Source organism: Lycorma delicatula, chromosome 1 (genome assembly GCF_047948215.1).
Source record: "Lycorma delicatula isolate Av1 chromosome 1, ASM4794821v1, whole genome shotgun sequence".
Lineage (NCBI taxonomy): Eukaryota > Metazoa > Arthropoda > Insecta > Hemiptera > Fulgoridae > Lycorma > Lycorma delicatula.
In genome coordinates, this window is record NC_134455.1 from 346,758,004 (window position 1) to 346,783,810 (window position 25,807).

A 25,807-nucleotide genomic window follows, 5' to 3' on the forward strand; every position below is an offset into this window, starting at 1 on the left:
CACTAAATCTAACACCCCCTTCAAGAAAGCTTAAAATAGGAAAAATAGGATTTTCAAAAAATTGTTCCGCATTTAAATGCGAGGTCTGTAAAAAATGATGTGGACATCATATGACTTCCTTGTACGTCTATTAAATTACATTTGCACAGGTTTTTAAAATGAAAAGTACATAAAATTTTGTTTCACTAATAAGTTTTTTTTTGTTATTATTATTGAATTATTATCTATCGTAATTTTTTTTTACAATTATTAATGTCAATATACATAATTTAAAAAAAAGGAAATGCGAGATACATTAAGAATGACTAAACATTGGGAGAAAGTAAAAGCTAAGAACTTAAAGGCCAAAAGATCGGCAAAAACAACTTGAATTATTCTGACTAATGTGGTCCTTTGCGGCCTTAAAAGTAAATGTAAAGTAAAAGTAAAAATTACTTTAGTACAAAATTTCGGTTATTTTGGTTTCATTCGTACGTTTTGTGTTGTAATACAGTTTTTGAAGGTTCTTTTCTAAATAAAAAACTTTGTTTTTCATTAGAAACTTGTGTAAAACTAAGAAACCGCCAAACGGTTTTTATTCCCGCTAAAACGTGTGGAAGATTTGGCGGGTGTAAGTCGTCATCGTTATCATTACCTACGTCCCCATCTATTTCTACTAGTATTGAAGTCACTATATCATCATCTGTTAGTTTTAAATCTTTTCCAACCTTCTGATAATCTTCAAATAATGCATTTAACGATGATCGGTTTTGTAGAGTTATTGCCCCATTTCGCTAAAGATTCTTCTTCACATGCAACGTCAGTAACTTTGCCAGCCTGTGGTCAGAATAGTTATTCGTGTTTCCTTTTTTTGATCTAAATCCTGAATCATTTATAAAATTAGGTATTTTTTTTAGTAAACGTTTACAGATTTGATCACACCTTGATTTAAAACTTTTAAAATATCGAGGTTTAGCCCTTTTTTCTATAACCAGAAGTTACTTTTTTGTCAGTTCCAGTCATATTTGAAGCAATTAGTGGTGTTAGTCTTTCTTTTGATAATTTTCTACCCAAACACGTTTAATCATTAAACCGAAGGATTAAATCAGTTTAAAAAGAAGACCGGATTTATGAGGATTACAGATTTCTTCGTTCAAATAGCTTTCTTTTAATTTTGGCGAAATGGTTTCTAGCCATTTTTCTAACACACCAGTCGGAGCTGCTGCGGCCTTTTTAATTATTTTCCCCGATACAATATCGTTACGCTGATGGAACTGTTGTATCCTAGCTGAAGTTATTTCACGTGGTCTATCAAATTTTTCAGAAAATTCCTTCGCCTTAGCTTGCAATATAGGGCCGCTAATAGGAATTCTACTAGTCTTCCAGTATTTAAATCATTTTAATATTGCTTGCTCTATATCATTATGTTGACTAGGAATTAATTTTTCTGATTTCACAGAATTTCTTTCAAAATTTTTCCTAATTTTTTCACGGTTTTTTCATATCACCGATATTGTCGAATGACCTACGCTTAATTCTTGGGCGATGTCGTATAAGTTTTCCCATTCTCTAACCTCCTGATAATGTGTGTCTTTTCCTCTATCGTGAATATTTTAATTAAACATTCACTATTGAATGAATTACATACGATATGATAGGCTCACGGCAAATGATTAATAACAATTGAAAGTGAGGGCTTCAGTTTACAATAATCTGGTACATAAAGAAGTTAAAAAAAAGAACTACAGTACATATGTAAGAAAAAAGGAACCGTCAAAATATTTCTGTAGCTACAATGTAGATAACTACGTTACTGATGAGTCACTTCTGTCCGTCTTTATAAACGATAAAATGTTACATCACAGTAGGAAAAATTAGTCATAATAACCGATAAGTCGCTACAAACAATGTCATTATAAATAATCTACAAATATTTATGTATTAACAGCATACCAAACTAACGAAGAGACAAGTTTTTGGTCACTATATTCGATATGTCACTATAAACGATACTTACTATATATATTATTATTATAAAGCTAGTCTAGTTCGACAGGTAAGCCTTCAACAGTTCTCGCCATGCTTGTCTGTCCTGCGCCGTCCTCTGCCAGTTGGTTCCAGCCACCCTTCTAATGCCTGTGTCTGGTGGCCTTCCTCTTGGTCTTTGTCGCTCTCTTGGACTCCACTCAAGGACCGTCTTTGCCCACCTTCCATCACATCTTCTGGTGATGTGCCCTGCCCATCGCCATTTCAGAGCTTTCACTGTATCCATTATGTCATGCACTCTCGTTAGGGCTCTTATGTCTTCTTCCGCTCTTTTCCGGTCCCTCCTTGTATATATATATATATAGATTCCCTGATGTCTCTTATACGATGGCTCGAAAATTAGTCCAAGGCGGATAATCCAAATATTTGTTCGAAATTTCAACATTTTTGGTTTACGGTTTTTAGAGGTATGTGATAAAAACTAGTTAGAAATAATGTTGAATATCTTCCTAATTATACATTTCGTGTCGTACATCTTTGAAATTTAAAATTGCTTGAGAAGTATTTTAATCTATTAAAGTATCGTTTTCTATGATCACTGCACGAAAAATTAAAAACGTTTTAAATATTGAAAAGTACCATATCCCGGTTTTTAAATTTATTCAAAATTTAATGGCAACAATCCTCGATATATTTAAAAATATTTTGAACCATTTTCAAATAATTTATGTTAACCCAGTCCAGAAAATACAGACCAATACCAAATACAGACCACATTTTATGTACATACATCTTTTGGAAATTTTTCTACCCAGGGCTGTTATGTACTAGTCCATTTTTTTTTTCAACGAATTTTCAAGATATAAAAAACTGTTTAGAAATCATATTGAGTATTTCCCCTAATTTAAATACAATCGATTTAAAATTTTGAAATTTAAATAACACAATAAAGTATTTTCATCTCACTAAAGCTCAATTTTCTACTACTACTATACAAAATGTTAAAAATTAATAATGACGAAAACTACTTCTCCGTTTTGTTTACATTTGTCCAAAATTTGATATCATCGGTATCTTTTCATATTTAGAAATATTTTGAGCAATTTTTTGAAAAATTTATGTTGAGCTAATTCGGAGTTATTAATCAAAATACAGGCAAACACGTTTGTCCGTAGATTTATCTTCCGAAAATTTTTACAGCTTAATTTGTGTTTGTTTTTTTGATTAAGGGATTGAAGACGCCAGTTTTAAAAGCTGATACCAAAATTTTTGTGCCTTATATAATTTATCTTTATATCTCTATTCTGTTGGTCAAGTAAGTCGGAAAAGTAAAAGAAAACACTACAGTTCGACTAAGAATAAATATTTATAAGACACACAGATAGATTGATTTTTGATATTAAGTTATTGTGTGGCAACATTAGTAGAAGCTGAGACTTTTGCGCTAATGGCGGTTGTTTTGAGCTGACTGTTTAATTTCACCTTAATACTACAATTCAATATTAGTTCTAACACATTTATATGATTTGCTACAATTTTATAATGTATTATATTCGATCAATTCCTTCAGTGGAAGGTCCAGGTGCCCTGCAACCAGGGTTGGTTACTAATCAGATTAGACAGCCAGAAGTATTTCCCCATAATTCAATCAAATAAATCAAAATAGATGTTACTCAATTTAGTTAATTTAAAGAATATTTATTTTTGACAAATTCAAATTTATTATTTGATGGGGAAACGTATTAATCAATTTGGTTAAAACAAAGATCAATTCCTCAAGGATCGATCGTTAAATTAATAATCGGAATTTCAAAATTTAAAATTGGTTTAGTAGCAAGTTTGAAGAATAAAGAGTTTTATTTAATAAAGATTTATGCTTGTTTAAATAGTCGATTAATTTTTTGTACTTGGTTCTAATTGTTAACCTCTGATTGTAAAAAAAAGCTTTACGATAAATAATAAAATCAATAATAACATTAAAAAAAGAAAAAAATATCAGAAATTATTAAAGAAATAAAATTTTATGTATTTTTAAAAATGTGTATAATTTAATAGTCTTGCAAGGAAGTCAAGTGGTATCCACATAAGATTTTTAACCTGAAAAATCGAATAAAGTAGATCCCAGTACTATATCTCTACTAGTTTTCATGATATCCAACGTAACACCCAAAAATTCGATGAAAATATAAATAAATTATAATTTTACATAAAAATTTTTTAATGTAAATGAATTGTTTTAAATATTTTTAAAAATTTCTTCTTTCATTAGAATATTATAGTTTTCCATGTCAAAGTTTCTTTGGAATTACATTATTACAAAGTTATGTATTAAAATAAACACGATTGGATATAATGTTTTTCTATGTGCGTTAAGAACCACACAAACCTCCTGAAATAATTTAATTATTTCAGATGACTGAAATCGTTTTTTTCCTTATTTTATCTTTGAAAGCAAAACCGTATTGCTATTATAAGACCCCCATTTATGTCTTATTCCTGAATTTATTATTTTCTTGAAACATCATTTTATGTCTACTTACTTCTTGTTCGAAGTAAAGAAAGTATTGTGATAGTGAAAAATGTGGGTTTTCAGATTTCAACGGAAATACCCGTTTTGATTGACCAACCCTTAATCCATTTTGACTAGTTTCGACGTGACGTCTATACGTACGTATGTATCTCGCATAACTCGAGAATAAAAACATAAAAAACGATTAGACGTAGGATGTTGAATTTTGGATTTCGGACTGTTGTAACAACTAGTTTTGCACCTCACATTTTGATTGCAATCGACTGAACCAAAAGTATCCAAGAAAGCCGAAAATAAAAAAAAATTAGATTTTGGAGTTTTTCTTAACTGCAGTAATAAGCACTAATGAGAGCTTTTCAACAATATATCGTAAGTGGTATTTATTTTCATAGTTTCCAGAGTTATAGCCAAATAAATTTTAATTAATGAAATATTTGGATATTACAAGGGGATGGCATATCGGTTCGAATCAGATTTTATCTCATTTTTTTAAATTTAAATATATTGATTTATTAACAATTATTAACCTCTGATTATACATTTTTCTTACGATAAATAATAATAACAAATTTATGAAATAAAATTTTATGTACTTTTCATTTTAAAACAATGTGTATTTGTAGTATTTGTATTTAATAGGCATAAAAATGTCATATGGTGTCCACAGTAGAGTTTTTATTATAATTGCACAAAATTTAAGATCGATTGGACACTCATGGCTACGTTGTTTTCTTGGAATTTTCGTAGTGTGGTACATATAAATCTCCTGGAAAAGAAGTATCCTGGAGGGAGTATTAAACTTCACTTCCACTGCTGGACCGATTGAAGGGTGCTATTCGGGTTAAATTTGCACAACAAAATGCTCTAAAACAATTTAAAATTTTTACCTTTTAAATTTTAGATTGGCACTTAAAATAAAGTGTGCTCTTTCATCACAATACCCGCCTCCGTACACGTCTCGGGTTGTTATTGCAAAAACTCCATGATCTACGCTTCGAAGTGTTTATAATGACAGATTAGGCTCTCAGCGATTATTTCCTCTTCATAAACCGTAATAAATGGTTTGCTCGATGAAAATTTATTTCAAAGATGTGGTCATAGTTGAGGCAAATGTTTTCGTTTTTGAAGAATTAGATAAATCGTATTGTACTGAGGGTATTAAACGGTTGTAAAGTGAATTGCATTTAATTATATCGAATCGCAACTAAATAAGTTGAAAAATAAAAAGATTTATGAAGATCTTTGTCAGGCCGAGAAGTATCCGAAAGGTTCTTGTAAAATTATTAAGCGGAGGTCATAGACAAAGAAATTATAAAGTAATAGTGACAAATAAGAATTTTTATTTATGAGGGTTTTTGAACTTTGTCTACTAGAAATAGTTTACTTGTTCGTTTCCTTATTATTCTAATTTGTCACGCTTATGCTAATACGTTTGTCACTTAAGTTACTTACATTCTTTTAAACTGTACACTTAATTCATAACCGTTTGTAAAACCTATTAGAGCGCACACTGTAATTTTTACGATGATTTGAATAAAACATTCGGAGACGTGATGTTGAAGTAATTCGGCGAGAAGAAGATAGAGAGGGAAATAGTAAAAATATATCTGTATCCATACCATTTACACGCATTTGTTTTTTAAATATTCTTGACGTAAACATTTTAACAATATAGAAATACTTTATTAAATTGAAATAATATCAATATTGTGAATTTTACTAATGAATTCAGTATCATAAATATAATTTAGTTCAAATAATTTTCAAAATATTTTATAATTTTTTTTACTTCTGTATTCAAATTGTTAATATTATTAATTACATAAATTTACTCCTACGTTAGAAATATGAATATAGAATCAGTGTAATAAGTTTACAAATTGATATACGAGAGGTTTACTTAGATCTAATGAGAAATTCGTTTTTCAAATTTGAATAGATTTTGAAGTATAAAATTTTGTATTTCTATAATTTTCCAGGTTTATAATTTTTAATGACCTAGACTAATTTTTATAATTTAAATGTAATACTAGGCAGATTTCATTAGAAAGCTGCTTATTGTAATGGGTACCATGATTCGAGTTCCGGAAAATTTCGACATATCTTCGCGTTTCACATACCCCAGACCCCAAAACCACACATTCCACTTTGCACTCTTCAGAATGCGTCTAATACTTGACCGCCAGTTTCACGCATTCCCTGGTTCACTGATTTTTGCGGTGATCGGGTGACATGTTGCAACACCGCAGCACTGGACTTGTATCTGTTCATGGTCGGCCGGATCTTTCCTTGTTCCAAACTCTCTCTGCCACTGCCGTTATACCTCGTGAATGTTGTCGTACTTCCAGTACAACTTCAGTATAGGCTTGGGTTCAACAAACGATAAGCGAACCTCAGCCATTGTTGCTACTCGACTGTTTTCTGCTGCACTGGCTGATACGACTGGCTCGTTCTATCACCAACCATCCGAATATGCGCGGCATTAATTGCCAGCTCCGTATACCACGACACATTTAATACCTTACACTGCCCAATAGATTAGTGAGTGTAAGTCTTTTTGTTTAGATATTATTTAATTACAAACAGCGACCACATTTTTTTGGACCTCTCTGTGTGTATGGTTGATAGTATCAAATGGAAATGTGTTGTGTACTTCCTGAGCGGTTGCGTTTACGAGAAATTCTCTTTTTTTTGTTGATAATCCTAGGGTTGGTTTGCAGTTGGTTCCAATCTTCCCGGTTTTCAGCATATTTCTTTAACTCTCTGAAGATACCATATTTTATAATCTGGTCGATATTATTGAACCTCGTATCTTCCTTTAGATTCATTTTTTCCTTCCCCCATACGTCTAATATCGTTTTGATCATCCCTTCGTGTCTTAAAATATTATCAACTCAGTCAGTCCTTTTTTTATTTTAACTTGATCAAGAGGCAAGGTTTATCAATGGCAACCATCTTTAATACCTTTTCATAATTAGTCACTGTCTATCCACCGTTTTTTTTTCATTTTGGGGTACCATCACATCTCAAAAGCTTTAATTCTCATTTCCATCAGCCCTCGAAGAGCCCGTGTTTCGCTTCCGACCAAAAACACACACCAGACAAAAGTTATTAACAGTTTCTTCTTGAAGCTATTATTTTGTTTGTTCAAATTGAATAACGCTTTTTGTTAAATCCATTTTTAACCTGCTTGATACAGCTTACTATTTCCTTTTTTTTATCGGTCATCTGTTCGTATGTTACTGGCCAAATACGTAAAGCAGTGCATATTTTCTAAACACTCTTCTCAGCAAGCATTGTGCTTTCGTTTGATTCCAACTTGCCACAAGTATCTTAGTTTTAGTTTTATTGATGAAAGTATTTTACTGAGTATGATGAATCTCTTTCAACATTGCCATTAAATCCTGCTAATTCTCTGCAAATACTGTTACATCAGCAAAATCCCATTATACTTACTATTTCCTTTTGTATCCTTACTTTTCCCACTTCCTCCAACATTTTTCTTACCTCATTCAGCCCTTACTCTGTGCAAACATTGAACAGATAAGGTGGTAACATGCAGCCCTGCGGCACACCTTATCCAATATTGGTCTCTTCTTGATGTCTTCCTCACTTTATCGCTGCAGTTTCACCGACATGAAAACTGTGTACGTAAAATTATCTTAGGGCAAATTATCCGAATAAAAGTGTCTTAGAATTATGTGATTTCATTTTTAAAAAATGAACTAGGTTCTTATATTGAAGAAATGTCTATTTCGAAATCGCCAATACTTTTAATATACTGAAAATCGAGAAAATTTTCCCATTTAAGGTTCTTTGACAGTTTTCTGGTTTACGAGATATCAACTGTGGCATACGTAAAATACAACATTTTGTATTTGTTAACTAAGATAGTTACATGAGATAATGGTTCTGAGTAATTATTATAATTTTATTATTATGTTAATTTTGTTAAATATACCGTTTGTTTTCAAATTGTTTATACCATCTACGAAGGTTATTGTAACTCTGGGCATCATAACGGAACGCACTTTAAACGGTAATTACAGATTCATACTTTTAAAACTGCAAAACAGAGCACTCTTTCTGTTGGGAGGTCGCCATCTTTGCTACTAGCGTTTACAAGCGGAAAGTATAGGAAACAGTTTATGAGCTTGCGCACAGATAAAATTGAGTTGCTTTTTCATTTTATGAATAATTAATTAATCAGTGTACGTGAAACTTGAGAAATATTACATAGGTTTAAAATCCCGATATTCATTTTGAAATACGCTGTAGTTTTTTTAGTACCAACTCGTGGAGAATAAATGTGCTTGTAAACGAGTCAATAAAATATAAAAAAATAAAATTAATTACGAAAAAATGTAATAAAGCTTAATAATATAAAAACATTAAGATAGAATTTTTTTAATTAACTGAGTAAAATATTATTTCTCATTTACAGTTTAAATTTATTTTAAATCATAATTATTAACTAATTTTCTTATTTCGATTAAAAATTGTCACCGAACCGTAATTTAGTAATATATACGCAATCAAGAGATTTTCTTTTATTCTAAATTGATTATAACAAATTAAATAATAAATATAAATTAAATCAAACTTACGTCACATTGATATTAAAAATTTAAATCATATTTTTTATAAATTTATTTTTCTTCATCTTATTAAATTAGTTCTGCTTTATATAACATTTATAAAAAAATCGTTAAATAATTCATTGCATTAGAATAATTAAAAAAAAAAGGTTCTGCTTTATTTACCCGATTTATAAGCAATTTCTATTGACTATATTAAAATAAAATAGGTTAAACTGCTGCGTCACAGTACTAAATATTCATGAAATATTTTTATAATTTGATTCCCTGTAAAATGTTTTTAATATCAAACAGGAATCTAAGAAAAAAGAGATGGAATGTGTATTAGGGATAAAGTTCATTTTGTATAAAATAAATTTAAATAGTTTTTGTAGTATAATCTTTCAGCTGTTATAATTTTGCCTGTAGGTTTTAAAATTACATTATTTAATTTCAAATATTATAATTTATTTTGATGAGTAACAGTCATAATCAGTATACGCTGTAGAAAAAATATACTCGTAAAAAATTTTAAAAATGAAAAAAGGAAATAATATAATTATACAGTGATCGAAAAATAAATTGTACTGTGAAACACTGTAAAATGAATATTTTTTAGAACAGAAAATTAAAAAAAAAAAATGTTTTTTTTTTATTGATGGATAATAACCTTGTTAAAATGTTGATCAGAGTAGCGTCAAAAAATATATATTTAATTATAAAACAAAAAATCCGTATGAATAAAGTCCATATTAATTATTTAAAATATACATGAAATAATGATATCATCTTATCATTAGATAATAATAATGATAAGAGTGTTAAAAAAGTGACGCAACCTTATGGAAGAATGTTTACTTTTTTTGTTGAAGGTTTAATCGAGAAAAAATGAAGAAAAATGGGTTAACCAGGGCAACCGAGAATATTCATTGTCTCACAATAGATTAGATATATCCCACCGGGTTGGTCTAGTGGTGAACGCGTCTTCCCAAATCAGTTGATTTGGAAGTTCCAGCGTTCAAGTCCTAGTAAAGCCAGTTATTTTTACACGAATTTGAATAGTAGATCGTGGGTACCGGTGTTCTTTGGTGGTTGGGTTTCAATTAATCACACATCTCAGGAATGGTCAAACTGAGAATATACAAGACTACACTTAAGTTTCACTCATACATATCATCCTAATTCATCCTCTGAAGTCTTATCTGAAAGGTAGTTATCGGAGGCTAAACAGGAAAAAGAAAAGAAATACATCAGATATGCCGGTTATGCCCAAACCTAGAATGCCTTTACAAAAACCTTTGGTGTGGGTGCAAAAACAAGTCCTCTATCAAGTGGCTGTAAGGCAAGTTCACTCATACATATCATCCAAATTCATCCTCTGAAGTATTATCTGAAAGGTAGTTATCGGAGGCTAAACAGGAAAAAGAAAAGAAATACATTAGATATGCCGGTTATGCCCAAACCTAGAATGCCTTTACAAAAACCTTTGGTGTGTGTGCAAAACCAAGTCCTCTATCAAGCGGCCGTACGGCAAGTTCGAGTAGACAGAGAATTCGGCAGATGCAGTAAAAGCGGTCGACCAAAAGCGCTAACACCAGAAAAGTGGGTCGACGTGCAAGCTTTATATTCTGTTAGTCCCAGGAAATTTGCGAAGCCTAACTAACCGATCTAGTCTCTACGTCGTTAGTACCCACACGGCACCGCTCAAGCGTTTAAAGATGCATCTGTACAGAATTCGTGTTGTTCACGAGTTGTTACATGCAGGCACTGGAAAACGTAGCTTTCTGTAGTGGTTGTTGTCATCTGTAACGCCAGACGGGGAAAAACTCTGTGACTGGTTTCGGTCTGAGGAGGCACGGTTTCATATTGACGTGAATACACGAAATTCACAAATTTAGTGTATTGGTGTACAGATAATCCACATCAGCTGCACAAGTTTCCTCTGCACGGATAAAAAGCGGGTTTAATCTGCAGTGTCACGTAGGCGAATCTTCATGACATTCTTTCACTGCACAGTGAACAGTGAGCGCTGTATAAAGATCGTGCAAAAATTTATAAACACTATGCCTGCAGACCGGCTGCAGTACACGCGGTTTAGCAGGACAATGCTAGGACTCATACACCCAACAAATCGGATCAGTGTTTTCAGGGATAAGTGATTTCGATAGTATTGTGGTACCCTCGGTCTCCTGATTTATCGCGTTCTGATCTTTTCTTGTCGGATACTTTAACTAAGGATGCCGCTAACAAAACTCATCCTCACGCTGTTCTCGGCGTGAGGATGCAGAAACAAAATTGAACGATGTGTCGCGGCAATTCCTCAACAAATGTTACAACGTGTGTTTAAGAGCATGAAACGTCGTATTGAATTATGTTAATCGCATAATAGTGGTCACTTTCAACTACTATTGTAACTTACTCATTTTTTCATAAGGTTGCGACACTTTTTTATTACCTGTACTTAAGGAGATTATAGTTTAGTTTAGAAGAATTGAGAGGAGAATGCAAGAAATGTTAGGAGAAGACCGATTTGGTTTCAGAAAAAGTATAGGGACAAGGGAACCAGTTTTAGCACTCAGATTAATAGTAGAAGGAAGATTAAAGAAAAACAAACCAACCAATTCTATAATGGAATTTATAGACTTAGAAAAAGAATTTGATAACGTAGACTGGAATAAAATTTTCAGCATTTTAAAAAATTTGGGTTTAAGTATAGAGATAGAAGAATTGCTAACATCTAGATGAACAAAACTGCAACAGTATTAATCGAAGAACATAAGAAAGAAGCCTTAATAAGAAAGGGAGTCCGACAAGGATGTCCCCTATATCCGTTACTTTTTAATTTTTACATAGAACTAGCAATTAATCAGACGGGTGGATAAAGTGACAAATGAAGAGATGTTGCGGCATATTGATGAAGAGAGAAGCATTTGGAAAAATATAGTTAAAAAAAGAAATAGACTTTTAGGGTACATATTAAGGCATCCTGGAATAGTCGCTTTGATATTGGAGGAATATGTAAATGGGAAAAATTGTGCAGGTAAGCAGCGTTTGGAATATGCAAAACAAATTGTTAGGAATGTAGGATGTAAGGGGTGTAACGAAATGAAACGACTGGCACTAGATAGCGAATCTTGGACAGCTCCACCAAACCAGTCAAATGACTGAAGACAAAAGACAGTTTATGTTAATATTTTTTAAAAAAAACATTATTTTGGTCACCTTAATTTTTAAGAATATGTGACTATATTTTACCATTTAATTTTAAATATACAAAAAATTGTGTTTTTAGCTTGTTCGAATATGAAGCATAAAATATATAAAAAAATTCGGAAATCGTCCTAGTTAAATTTCTTCAACAAAATCGAATGGGTAAAATTTTTTATTTTCTTTAGCCACTTTTTTGTCAAAATTTTCTTTCTGGTGGGGGCTTTTGGAGGATCAATAATGTTGTAAGAGCAACCGCAATTTTTTTGATTTTTTGACAAAAAAGGTGCCATTACGAGGGTGTGATCAGATCGGGAGTCTCAGTGATAATTACTAATGACGAGATCGGAAGAAAGAAATTGTAGAGTGTGGATAGCGATCTCATTTCCTACATTGGAAATCGGAGGGTGTGTAGAGGCCTTAAACAGTGTCCGCCCTTTCCAGCTAACCCGTCAACGCACAGTTCAAACCACTTAACCTAAGTAAGCAAATTTTGGAAGGTAAATTTTTTTACAACCTAGATCTCAATTAAGGAAAGATTTTGGAAAAATCCATTAATAAGGAGGTGAAAGGTGAGTAAGTTTTGTATGAAAATTGTATTTTTGAGGAACCGAAGGTGTTGCAGTCGTGATAATTAGTATTTAGACTCTTCTTAGAAATAAAATTATAACATTATTTAAATAATCCAATTTGGGGGGTTGGTAAGGGAGGAGCAAACGTTTTCATGAAACTATATAATGATGAAGGTGTTACCGTCGTAAAAATTGGTATGTAGATTTTACTTTGAAAAAATGACACATTTTTCAACATTTTTCAGAATATCTTTTTCAGTTAAAAACACTTCATTTTCCACAAATACGCCTTAAGGGTTTTAAATATTAATAATTTAATTATTCAACAGAATAAAATAATTGCGAACAAAATCTAAATATCTATATAAATAAAAATGTAAATGTTCGCTTGCTCAAAATCTGAAATCTCCGAAAGTTTTTCACAGACTGCTTTAAAATTTTGACACATTGCATTCGAATACGCGCGTATTTTTATATTCCTATTACTTATATACCTAAGATATCACACCTGTGACAGGTAAAAGGGAAAAGGGTAAAAGGTAGAAAGGAAAGGTTAAATTTTGTGAAGTTTCGTAATGTTCAATTTGTTAATGTTTTATCAAACTTTCAATTGTATTCATTTAAATATATATATATATTTATTCTTACGTTACCAGAATATCACAAGCTATATAAGAATGTGTGTGTGTGTGTGTGTGTGTGTGTGTGTGTGTGTGTGTGTGTGTGTGTGTGTGTGTGTGTGTGTGTGTGTGTGTGTGTGTGTGTGTGTGTGTGTGTGTGTGTGTGTGTGTGTGTGTATGCAGTAGAGACAGGCAAATCTCTACTACATAAAAGGGAGAAATTTTACCCTTTTCCCTTTCACCCACTTTCATTTTTACCGTATTCCCTTTAACTTTTCTCGATTTCCCCTTTGCCTTTCCTCACTTCCCCTTCCGTTCCCGTTTCCTTTCTCCCATTTCTCTTTATCTTATTTCCCCCTTCCTCTTTCCCCTTCACCCTTCGTCTTTCCCCTTCCCCCTTTTCTCTTTTTCCCTTTCTATTTACTTTTCCCATTTTTCCTTTTTCTCCATTTCTCCCCTTTTTTAAATTTCCCCTTCTTCCCTTTTAAATTTTTCGATTTTTTTCTTTTCTAATTTTTCCCTTTCTCCCTTTTTCCCCGTGCATCGGTTCAGTAGTTTTTTACTCTATAGCGGACACACATATCGGAAACATTGAATCGGAATCGTAAAATATTTAGTAAAGTGTGTGTTGCTTTTACGTCCAAGAGTTAGCACTGTTTTAAAAAAAAAAATCATGTTTTTTCCTGTCACAGGTGTGATATCTTAGGTATATAAGTAGTAGGAAAAAAAAATACGCGCGTATTCGAATGCAATGTGTCAAAATTTTAAAGCAGTCTGTGAAAAACTTTCGGAGATTTCAGATTTTGAGCAAGCGAACATTTACATTTTTATTTATATAGATATTTAGATTTTGTTCGCAATTATTTTATTCTATTGAATAATTAAATTATTAATATTTAAAACCCTTAAGGCGTATCTTAAGTAAAAATCTGTCAAGGAGAAAGTTATGCAACCATTTTCTGGAATTTTTAAGTCATCTCTTGTTTTCAATTTGTTTGTTTGCTTTTTATCTTATATTTTTAGCTCGACAATTTGTAAACATGTTTTACGAATTCTATTGGTAGTAGTATAGAATTCTCTATACTTAGGAAAAAGAATTCATTTACTGTTGCTTGTTTGTTTTTATTTAGGTTATTCGTAGTTATTTGTATACGTTGCTTGAATTCAAATCATTGTACAAATGTTGTTATAAGTATTGATTTGTTATGAAATTTGTCTATTCATTCGCACACCATTATATTCCCTGTTTATAAAATACCAACCTCCCTCCTTCAAATTCTATTCTGTACTCTCCTCGACATTTGATTTTGGGCTAGTTTTTTTTGTATTTTGTTTTTGTTTTATGAACTTGTGTTAGAGATCTATTTATAAGGTCGCCCCTCTTTCCTTCTTACTCAACCATTTTACCGTATTTTTATTTTACGAACTATTTTCTCTGTTAATATTTAGAAAGTGTATATAGTAAAAGTTAACATTTATGAACGAAAATAGGTTAACTCTATTTATTTATAAATTGTTTTAAAACTTTAACTACAAGCTAATTATAATGAAAATATAATTATTATGTTATCTGTTTATAGATTTCTTTACATTAATTAACAGTACATTATGCATCGAGCATTTAATGATAACTATTGATGCACGAGTGCAAAGTAACTTACGATTCGAGTCTTGGCGAATGTCGGAAACTTCGCATGAATAGTATATTTATGGCCATTTAAAAGAGCTGCATATCGTATTTTTCCCATGGCTGAGAAAATATTGGGATTATTGGTTTAAATTATTGATAGAATACGTTATTTACAGACTTTTTACTTACTTGTACGAAGTAAAGAAAATATTGTTATCGCGAAAGATTTCGGTTTTCAGATTTCAACAGAAATATCCATTTTGACCCTCGTTGAATCCATTTCGACTAGTTTTGGCGTGACGTCTGTACGTATGTATGTATCTCGCGTAACTCAAAAACGATTATGTTAAAATTTTGGATTTAGGGCTGTTGTAACATCTAGTTTTGCACCTCCCCTTTTGAATTCAATAGACTGCTCTAAAATTGTCCAAAAAAGCCCAAAATCCAAAAGATCTGGATTTTGGATTTCGTCTGCAGTAATAAGCCCTCATTGAGAGCTTTTCAACGACGTATCAAAAGTGGTTCTTATTTTCATCGGTTCCAAAGTTATAGCCAAATAAAATTGAAATTAATGAAATACTTGGATCTTACAAGGGAGAGGCAGATCGGTTTGAATCAGACTTCATTTTCTTCTTCTTTTTAACTTTTTTTAAAATTTAAATATATTAATTTATTAATAATTATTAACCTATGATTGTAAAAAAACCTTTTACGATAAATAATAATTTATTTATAACAATAAAAAAAATAAGTTGTTAGTGAAATAAAATTTTATGTACTTTTAAAAATGTGTGTATGTAATTTAATAGGTGTACAAGGAAGTAATGTGGTGTCCATATCAGATTTTTTACTCAAAAAAAAAGAAAATTTGTTTACTTATCTATATTTAAAAAAGAATAATTTTGTCAACTGATGTCAGTGCAATTTTATTAAAATCAATTAAAAATTACAAAAGTATTTAAGAAGGAGATATTAGTTTCAATATGTTCTTTGTAGCATGATGCACGAGTGTCATTTAATAATTAAAGAGACAAATAACAATGTAAAAACTATTTAATAGAATAAACTTAAACACCCTTGACATTGGAAATATCAGCTTTTCCTATTTTTTTTTTAACCCTGGACCACGGTTTGGTATTGCCTCAGAGAATGAGATGAATAATAATTTTTGTAACTTGTGAAAATGCCATACCTGAACGGCATTCGAACTCGGGACCTCCGGATGTCAACGGCCGAGACGCCACCACTCGCGACATGGAGGCCGGTACGTGTTCGTTACATATTTTGTTTATTTGAAATTATCGGCTTCGTTTGTACCATGGAAGAACAGTGTGCTGTGATTAGATTTTTATTTACTTAAAACCTACCGAAATTTACTTTTGAAAAAAGTGTATTAATCGTGAAAATGTTTGAAACTGGTTCGTTCAGTTTAAACGAGTGGAACAATCGTCACCGATTTCCATCATAGTGGAAGATCTGTGGAAGTTCCGAATGACTTCTTGCAAAATCACGGTAATGACTTTATTCGCAGTCGTATAAAAACATGGTAAATTGCTGAAATTTCTACGGCTACAAAAATTGGTATGTGTCTATTCCATCATCCGTGATAAACTGAATTATCGCAAAACATATACATGGTTGGTTCTAAGACTATCGACTAGAAATCACAGACACCTGAATTCAAATTTGTATGGAACTTAAAAAAAATAAAAATAAAAAGAAACAAAACATTTTTTAGCGGAAGAAATGCTATTTTAGATCGCATAACAATTTGTGATGAAATATGGATTCATAATTTTGAACCGAAGTATGGAATGCAAGCATCCAAGTTCGCCCACCAAACAAAATAAAAAATAAATACCTAACGTCAGCTGGTAAAGTAATAGTAAAATGATGTTTTTAGAAATATAAAGGATCAATTCATTAGCGTTATTTGGAAGAACTTACAATCAGCATTGAGTGCTAGTGTGACATTCTAAAACATAAAATGAAACTCACAATAAGGAGCAAACAGCCTTTGTTCTCGTTTAAAAGGTGTAATTCTTCTACACGATAACGTCCGCCCGTACACCGTTCAAAAGACAGTAGAAGCTATTCAAAAGGTGGTTTGTGAGGTGTGTTGCCGTATCCACTTTACAGACCCTATCTCGCACCATCAGATATTTGTTGTTATTTTTCCCTCTCAACAAGTTATTACTTTTTTTTCGGTTGGAGCCACCAGTCCGGCAGTTAAGCATCACTCAGTCACTTCAGGGTATCGTGGCAGATGCCTGCCTTCCCTGTCTAGCTCCCTGTAGGGCATACCATTGGGGTCTCCCTACCGTCATCAGGACACGGCGACTTTCTCTTCTGGATAGCCAGCCCATTCCTCAGCTGGAGAACTACCCTTCGCCTCCATAATCTTCTTTCTCTTTTCCTTTTTAGCCTCCGGGAATTACCGTTCAGGTATTACTTAACAGAATGAATGAAGATGGGGCATCAGCCGGCATACTGGTGGACTACTGACATCGCTCACCGATAATAACTCTAGACATTAAGAACGCTTTCGGTTCTGTCAGATGGGCTACGATTATTACAGCACTCAACAAAAGAAATGTAAGCGCTGGTCTTCGGAGACAGATTGCTGAGTATCTCTCAGACAGATGGACAAGGGTAAACACGTGGGAGGGTACACTGAATTATCAAATCCACGGTGGTGTCCCTCAAGGATCAGTCCTGGGGCCACTTTTATGGCTAATTGCTTTCGACGACGTACTGCGATTGCAGATGCCAGCCGGGACTGATGTTGTCGCATACGCTGATGACTTAGCTATCATGGTCGACGCCAAGACTGAGCTAGAACTTGAGATCTCTGGCAATAGAGCACTTGAAACTGTATGCGATTGGCTCACTGAACATGGACTGGCATTATCTCTGGTCAAATGCGAGTACATAATGATTGCGTGCAGAAGAAATATTCGAGACCGCGACTTGTGGATTGGAGAACATAGATTAAGTAGGGTGGCACATACTAAATATCTTAGCCTAATAATAGATAAGTCCTAAAATTTTGGTTTACACGTCGCTGAGAGATGTAAATCTGCTGAAAAAACTCTCAAAGCCATACTGATATTAATGACTGGGCGTGAAGCCTAACGATCATCTAATCGTAGGGTTTTAGTCTCCGCATGCACCTCGGCTTTATTGTACGCTGCACCTGTTTGGTATGGAGCCATATTCACGCAAAGGAATGCTAAACGACTGAGGTGTCTACATAGACAGGCTCTAGTTGGGGTGATGTTCGGATACCGCACAATATCTTATGAGACGGCGTGCGTTCTGGCGTCCACAAAACCCATAAAACTCCAGGTTTTGGAACGTTGGCTTCGCTTTCAGGGCATGGCACGGGGTGATGCTTCTGAAGTGGTTATGCAGGCATGGCAGCGTAGATGGAGTCAACATGAGGGGGCTATGTGGACAAAAAGGTTGATTTCAGACATTAGCCAATCGAAAGCATGGCGAGGTCAGCTACTATGTCTCTCAGATGTTCTCTGGACATGGAAATTTCGAGGAATATTTATTCCCCTTTGGCAAAAGAAGCTCTCCACGTTGTTGGTACTGTGAACGCGATGACACAGCTGAACATACATTATTTGAATGCGATAAATGCACAACACTTAGGTTCCGCACGGGAATACAGAATCTCACACCCGAGGAACTAATCAGCTTCATATTGAGTTCTAGACAAAATTGGAATAATTTTGAAAAATTCTCCTTTTTAGTTTTAAAAGAGAAAGATGACACTGAAAGGCGTATGGGGTACTAATAAAGTCTGAAGTAATTGTAGAACTAGGATATTCATGAGTATTGTCTCTTTATGAAAGCTAGGACCGCGTGTAGGCGTTACGAGATCGGACTGGGAATGTAAAAACCGAGACCCGGCTTCGTAGTTGGTGGTCGGGAACGACATAGTCGGGCCTGGCCTACCTTCTGCGGGGTTAGAGGCAGGCAACACCAAAAGACCGAGACCCGGTTCCCGTGGCTGGGGCTGGGGACGGCAAAGCCGGACTCGGTTCCTAGCCTGGAAATTTGAGGCAGGCAATATAAAGAAAACAAAAAGAAAAGATCCGACCGGGGGGGCCGACCTACCGTGCCGGACACACAGCCGGTGGGTGGAGAGGCCTCCTTTGAGTAAAAGGACACTTCCTCGGGGTGCGAATACTTAATTGGATAACCGGCCCGAGGGAGTAGGGGGAAAAAAATAGACTGAATGAAGATGATATGTATGTGTGTAAATGAAGTGTAGTCTTGTACAGTCTCAATTCGACCATTCCTGAGATGTGTGGTTAATTAAAACCCGACCACCACGATCTAGTACTCAAATCCGTATAAAAGTAACTTCCTTTACCAGGACTTGAACACTGAAACTCTCGACTCTCAAATAAACTTATTTGGGAAGATGCGTTCACCATTAGACGAACCCGGTTGGTCATTCCCGTCCGTAACCTACGAAGCACCAGGTTTGCGTTGCGCACATCTGGTGCTTACCCCACGCGACCCGTCTCCTCACACGTTGAGGGTCTCCCATACCATCATAGGGTAGCTCCGTCCCCACCCCCCCTATTCTTCCATAAGGACGGACCAGAACATCCTAGGAATGAGGGCTACCTTCCTAGCCCGAGACGTCGCCACGCTTCGTCCCAGGCTTCAAGCTTTTATTACTTGGCACTAAATTCAACAATGAACAGCTCATGAATGCAATACAAAAATGGCTCAGACACCGAAGTGAACAATTCATTAATTTTGGAATTATTAAAGCTCACGTGAGGATGGGACAACTGCCTACTTTTCAATGAATGAATTACACTGAAAAGTAGAATTAGTTTCATCGTCATTGATTAATAATAATTTTATTCTCTAACACTCCAATTATAATTCTTTGAATTATATGATGCTTATTTTATACTAGTATATGAAATAATAAAAAATTATGTGCTTTAACTAATGATTTGACTTTTATTTACATTTAATTATTAAATCACAGTTTATCTATTGATATGTCTGTACCTCTTTTTAAATTTAAATGTTTCTCCAGCATTGTCTATTTTATTTTTATTAGATTATCTCAGTAATATTTTACGAACACTGCCACTAATTATCTGGTGATTTAATACAAGTATGAATGACTGTTAAGTGATAAATGATATCTTTTAATTGCCGATGTGTAATTTACTGGTATTTAAAGATTTTCTTATCGGAAATAATTGACGATAAGTTATTAATCTAAAATAAGTATACACTATTTATAAGGTTATATATTTATGTATGTGGAATCTTTGCTAAAAAGAATAGTCATTTATTGACAAAAAATACCAGTATTGTTCTCTATCAAACTAGACAACAAAACTCTTCTTCGTGTGTCAACTCAACACAATAATTTAGCCTACGAGAAGGAGGTCGGTCTTATTGCTTCAGTTAAAACTTGTAATAAATTATCAAACATCTAAAAACTTTTTCACCCATTTATGTAAATAAAATCATAAATGAAAGATTTTTAGGCAGATTTCATAAGAAAGCTACCTATTATAATGGGTACCGTGATTCGACTTCCGGAAAATTTCGACAATTCTTCGCGTTTCACATCCCCCAGACCCCAAAACCACCGTCAGTTCAAAAGTTTATATGTGTATATATATATATATATATATTTCGCTTTCTTGTGGACACGATAACTGCCGTAATTTTGCGCCAATCACTTTCAAACTGTTACATAAAATATAAAGACCCAAATCTCGGTCTAGTTTGTTAAAGGGCAAAATCGGACCATGGGGATGGAAATGAGGGCTTTTCGAAAAAATAAAATATCGCTATAACTTTCTTATTAAGTTAAATATCGAACTCGTTTAAAGTTTTTACTCTTCTTTAGTTAAGAGCCTAAAACTTATTTAGGTAAAGTTTTTTGATATCACCAACCATTGGCCCAGGAGTGGAAAAAATGGGGGTTCGAAGGTAAACAAAATCATATCTCCCTTAATAAGTACTGTACCGAATGGATTTAAGGTGGTCGTTAGTTCTCTAAATATTATCTAAAACTTTTGTCTGTAATAAGTTTTGATATGACCAACCCTTACGACAAGGGATGATCAAAGAATTGGTGAATTGTAAGAAGATAGAGCTTGTCGTATGCTAAACATGTAAACATTTTTTCACGTGCAACCATTGTCGTATTGAGTAAATTTGAAGGTTTTCTTAACAGTGGAAATCTTTTTTATCCCCTACTTAGCACCGGCGAAATCTATCTCCGCCTTCCGGTGTGCCGAAAGGGAGTTTTTATTTACGAAAACAATGTTTTTTTTTTTTTTAAAGTTTAAAAAAAAAAAAATTATTTTCTGCATCTCTTTTATATTGTACATAAATTTGTGCTCAAAATAACTCTCATTAACGTCTTCTGTATTGTGAATTATTTTTTAGTTTTTTTTAAATAATTAATATCTTCAAGTATATACCTTAACTAGCCGACCCGTATAGCTAGAACCTGGACCCTCAGGGCCCAGGTTGGCCCAGACGAATCCTGAATCCAACACTGGGGCTCCTCGAGGCCTCCCGGGGCCACGGAGCCTACTCTCTCTTTTTTTTCTGTTTAGCCTTCGGAACCACAATAAGGTATTACTTCAGAGGATGATATGTATGAATGTAAATGAAGTATAGTCTTGTACACTCTCAGGTCAACCACCCCTGAGAAGTGTGGTTAATTGAAACCCAACCACCAAAGAACATTAGTATCCACTGTCTAGTCTTGAGATCCGTATAAAAGTAACTACTTTTACTAGGATTTGAAGCTTAGAACTCTCGACTTCGAAATCAGCTGATTTACGATGACGATTTTATCACTAGACCAACCCGGTGGCCCTACCCAAAGGCCGCAGAGCTCGCTTCGGTCGCCATTCCCGTCTACCCAGAGGGCTTCGCCCCTGGACTTCCGGACTGAACGTTTTCCTCATGATTGTGCTAATAATAATAATGATAAATAACAATAAAAGTTCAGGCTTTATAGATACTTGAAAAAGAAACTAAATTGCAAAAGACAGATTAATAATAGCTGTGGTAATTAAAGTACACAAGCCTTTGTAGACAAAAAATTCATAACTTATTTCTTTGTTACGGTGGCAGAAATGTAATAATGAAGTAAAAGGATTAATTTTTTCTTTTCCATAATGAATATCTTTAATTCACAACTGCACCCTTCTTAGGGATGATGAAATAAATATTTGTAATATCTTAATTTTCAAGGGAGCTTCGGCCTCGTTCTGTGGCTTAAAACTTTCCGTGGTATAATATGAATGCATCCTGAAAATTTGAAAACAGTCGACCGGTTGATTCTTCGAGATGACATAATATCTAAAAACCTTTTCAGTTATGCCAAGAAACATGGGTGAAAATTTGGTTTCGATTGATCGAAGATTTTTTTTTGTTACTTTTATCTTTTGTTTTCTAACTAATTGGGTGCTTTGTGATGCTGCTGTGAAAAAGGTTTTACTACGGTTTTTCTTGATCCATCCAGGTAATTACTAGGGCATTTCCTTTTTCTATCTAATCAGCCCGTTCTTGTGAACTGAAAGTGTTCACAGTATAACAATTAAACCAACCGCAAACTAGGTTGTTGTATGAGACTGATTGTAGACTAAAATGTATATGAGTAATGATGATTATCTTTTTGAAAATAGAATGAATATCAAGAGAACAGAGAACACCTTTAGTTCCTTTTTCCATTTGACTAATCCCATTCTTTGCTTGTAAGAGGTTTAACAATATTTCTATTTAGTTGCAGCAGAGCTCGTTTTACGCAACAGTAAATGAACAGACATCTTTAAGATTCTCATAATACAATAAAAAAAAAATCGTAAAAACTGAACCGAACCCCTTTTTTTGTAACCGCCATTTTTAACCCTTTGTGGAACTTAATTTTTGTTTTATTTGCTATTCATTATACCCCGTATCTCAAAATTTTACTCAAAAAGTAGAGTAATTCTTTTTAATATAATTCTTTACTTCCACGCTTCATTTAATTTTCCATTTAATAGTTTAATTTTTTAATATATATATATATTATATAGTTTTAATATATTTATAGTTTAACATTTGATTAGTTTAACTTTGAAGTTGGTAGTTTATCGAGAGCAAAATCCTCGGGAGCTAGAGTCGACGGTTTTTGAAAATTAAAATTTGTTTTATTTTATTTAAATATGATTTTAAATATTATTTTACAAAGTTGAATATTTTGTTTCTTCAAGGTTTCTAATTCGTATGCTTATATAACAAGATAAAATTTTACTAATCTCGAACTTCATGAACATAAAAATTAACTTCTTTTTCTAAGCAATAAATTTCAAATGAAATCGTTAACAGTTATTTTAAAAACTTTTTAAATGTTTTAAAAATACATTTATTAACTTTATTCATATATTAAATATTTTAATGAATACTAAAATCTTTTAATACGATATAAAATGTGAAAATACTTTGTAATTAATGAATGGCCTAGTCTTAGTTGTGTGTGTTTTAGGAAATATTAATTAATTAATAAGCTTATCAGGTCAATATTCTGGTTAATTATAATGTTGGAGTGACATATTTTTTATAAACACTCGTACATGTCGTGCGTATGAGAACATAATATATAATTATATTCAAAATTATTACCGGAAGACTACTGATTAACTTATTCATGACTATTAAGAATCTCCTTCTTAGTTCAGTGTAAGTTTATAGACACAAAAAATTATTATACAAATTCTATCTGTAACCATTTTGCAGCCACAGTACTAAACATATATTAATCAAACTTTACAGGGCTTATATCCCCACCTTCAGGATCATTTTAAAACAAAAGTTACAACTAAAAAAAAAAAAAGTCAAAAATGCCCCTTGTTTAAAGGTTTTATTTAACTCGCTTTAGGAATAATCTAATCTTGCAACTGCTATATCTTTTGATCTATCGTATGAAAATCAATGAAATTTGGTACACGTATGTAACTTCGATGACAATACACTACGGTGTCGGAATTTGATATGATCCACCCCCACGCGCTACCCCAACGCTAAATTCATGCTTTTAGTTGAAAATTTTCATTCTCATGAACTATCGTATGAAAATGATGAAATTTGGTACACGTATGTATCTTCGATGTGTAAAAATAAATATTATTATTTATTTTTTAGTCTTAAAAAGAAATACAAAAAATATATTTGATTACATATAAAAAATTATTTTTTAAAAAAGCTTTTTTCAACTAATATTAATATTAACATTAATAAAAAAAGGAAAAAAATGAGAAAAACCCTCTAAAGAGTAAAAAAATAAGAATTAAATCAAACTGTGAATTTTAAACAAAAAAAATTAATACATTAACAAATATAAAAATGCACTGAAAAGTAAAAAATAAATTATATAAATAACCAATAAATAAAAAATAAATAAATTTAATAATTATTCAATTTTAAAATTAAAAGTAATGAAAATATTTAGTTAAATAAAAGCATGGCGCAGTTTTTTTAATTTATTTAAAACTACACAACATTTATTTTTACAATTAATGTACATTTTCATTTTCAATAACGACGCGAGGAAGTGAAAAGGTCTGCTGGAACCTCTCCAGTTGGGACAACTGGTTGAGAGCTACGAGTAACAATCTGGGAAAATGCACCCACTCGCTTTCTTTGTACGTGTTCTCACATAGTTGAAGTTCATCTACGAATTCTGCTTGCAATCTAAGCCAAATTGAACGCACTCTTTCCGCTAAAAGTCTCATTTTAATTAATTATGAATTTTTATGTAACCAATTCATAATTACGATTACAATTATAATAATGATAATAATTAATAATTTTGCTCTATTATGCTCTTGCGGAATGTAAAGTCGCCGAAACTTTGCAATGGCACTCGTCTATATATCAAAAGTTTATCAAGAATTATCGTAGAAGGAAGAAATATAGGAGAAGATGTTTTCATACCGAGAATTCCAATAATTTCAACCGATCTTTCGTTTCAATTTAAACTTTGCAATTACCTTTAAGAATATCATACGCGATGATCATCAAAAAAAAAAAAAAAAAAAAATCAAAAGAACAATCTCCAAACAGTGCTGAATTACTGTTGGAAAATAATTATTTTGGTCACTGTCAATTGTATGTGAGGTTCTCAAGCGTTGGTTCACCAAGAAATTTATTCATTCAAGCTGAGAATCGCCAGACAAACAACATAGTTTTTTTTCTTTTTCTGTTGCTTCCTCTGGAAGCAATGTCATGTATTACTTCAGAGGATGGATGAGGATGATATGTATGGGTGTAAAGGAAGTGTAGTCTTGTACAGTCTCAGTCGACCATTTCTGAGATGTATGTTTAATTGAAACCCAACCACCAAAGAACACCAGTATCCACAATCTAGAGTATTCAAACCCGTATAAAAGTAACTGTCTTTACTAGGATTTGAACCTTAGAACTGTCGACTTCGAAATCAGCTGATTTGCGAAGACGCGTTCAACACTAGACCAACCCGATCGGTAAACAACATAGTTTACAAACTAACTAATTAACTGCCCGGGATAATAATGTTTTTATTTTTTTCTAATTTAATGTATTGTAATATATTTTATTTGATTTTACTATATTGTATTTTACATTATTTTTATTGTTCGCCGACATTATTCGACATCCACGCGGTGTCGCTG

At 32.8% G+C, this 25,807-nt stretch overlaps 1 long non-coding RNA gene across 1 annotated transcript in view; it reads left to right on the forward strand.

Annotated features, from left to right (window-relative positions):
• Window positions 1-25,807, forward strand: part of LOC142318412 (uncharacterized) — a 372,758-nt gene that overhangs the window by 173,121 nt on the left and 173,830 nt on the right. The gene's annotated exons all lie outside the window — the stretch shown is intronic.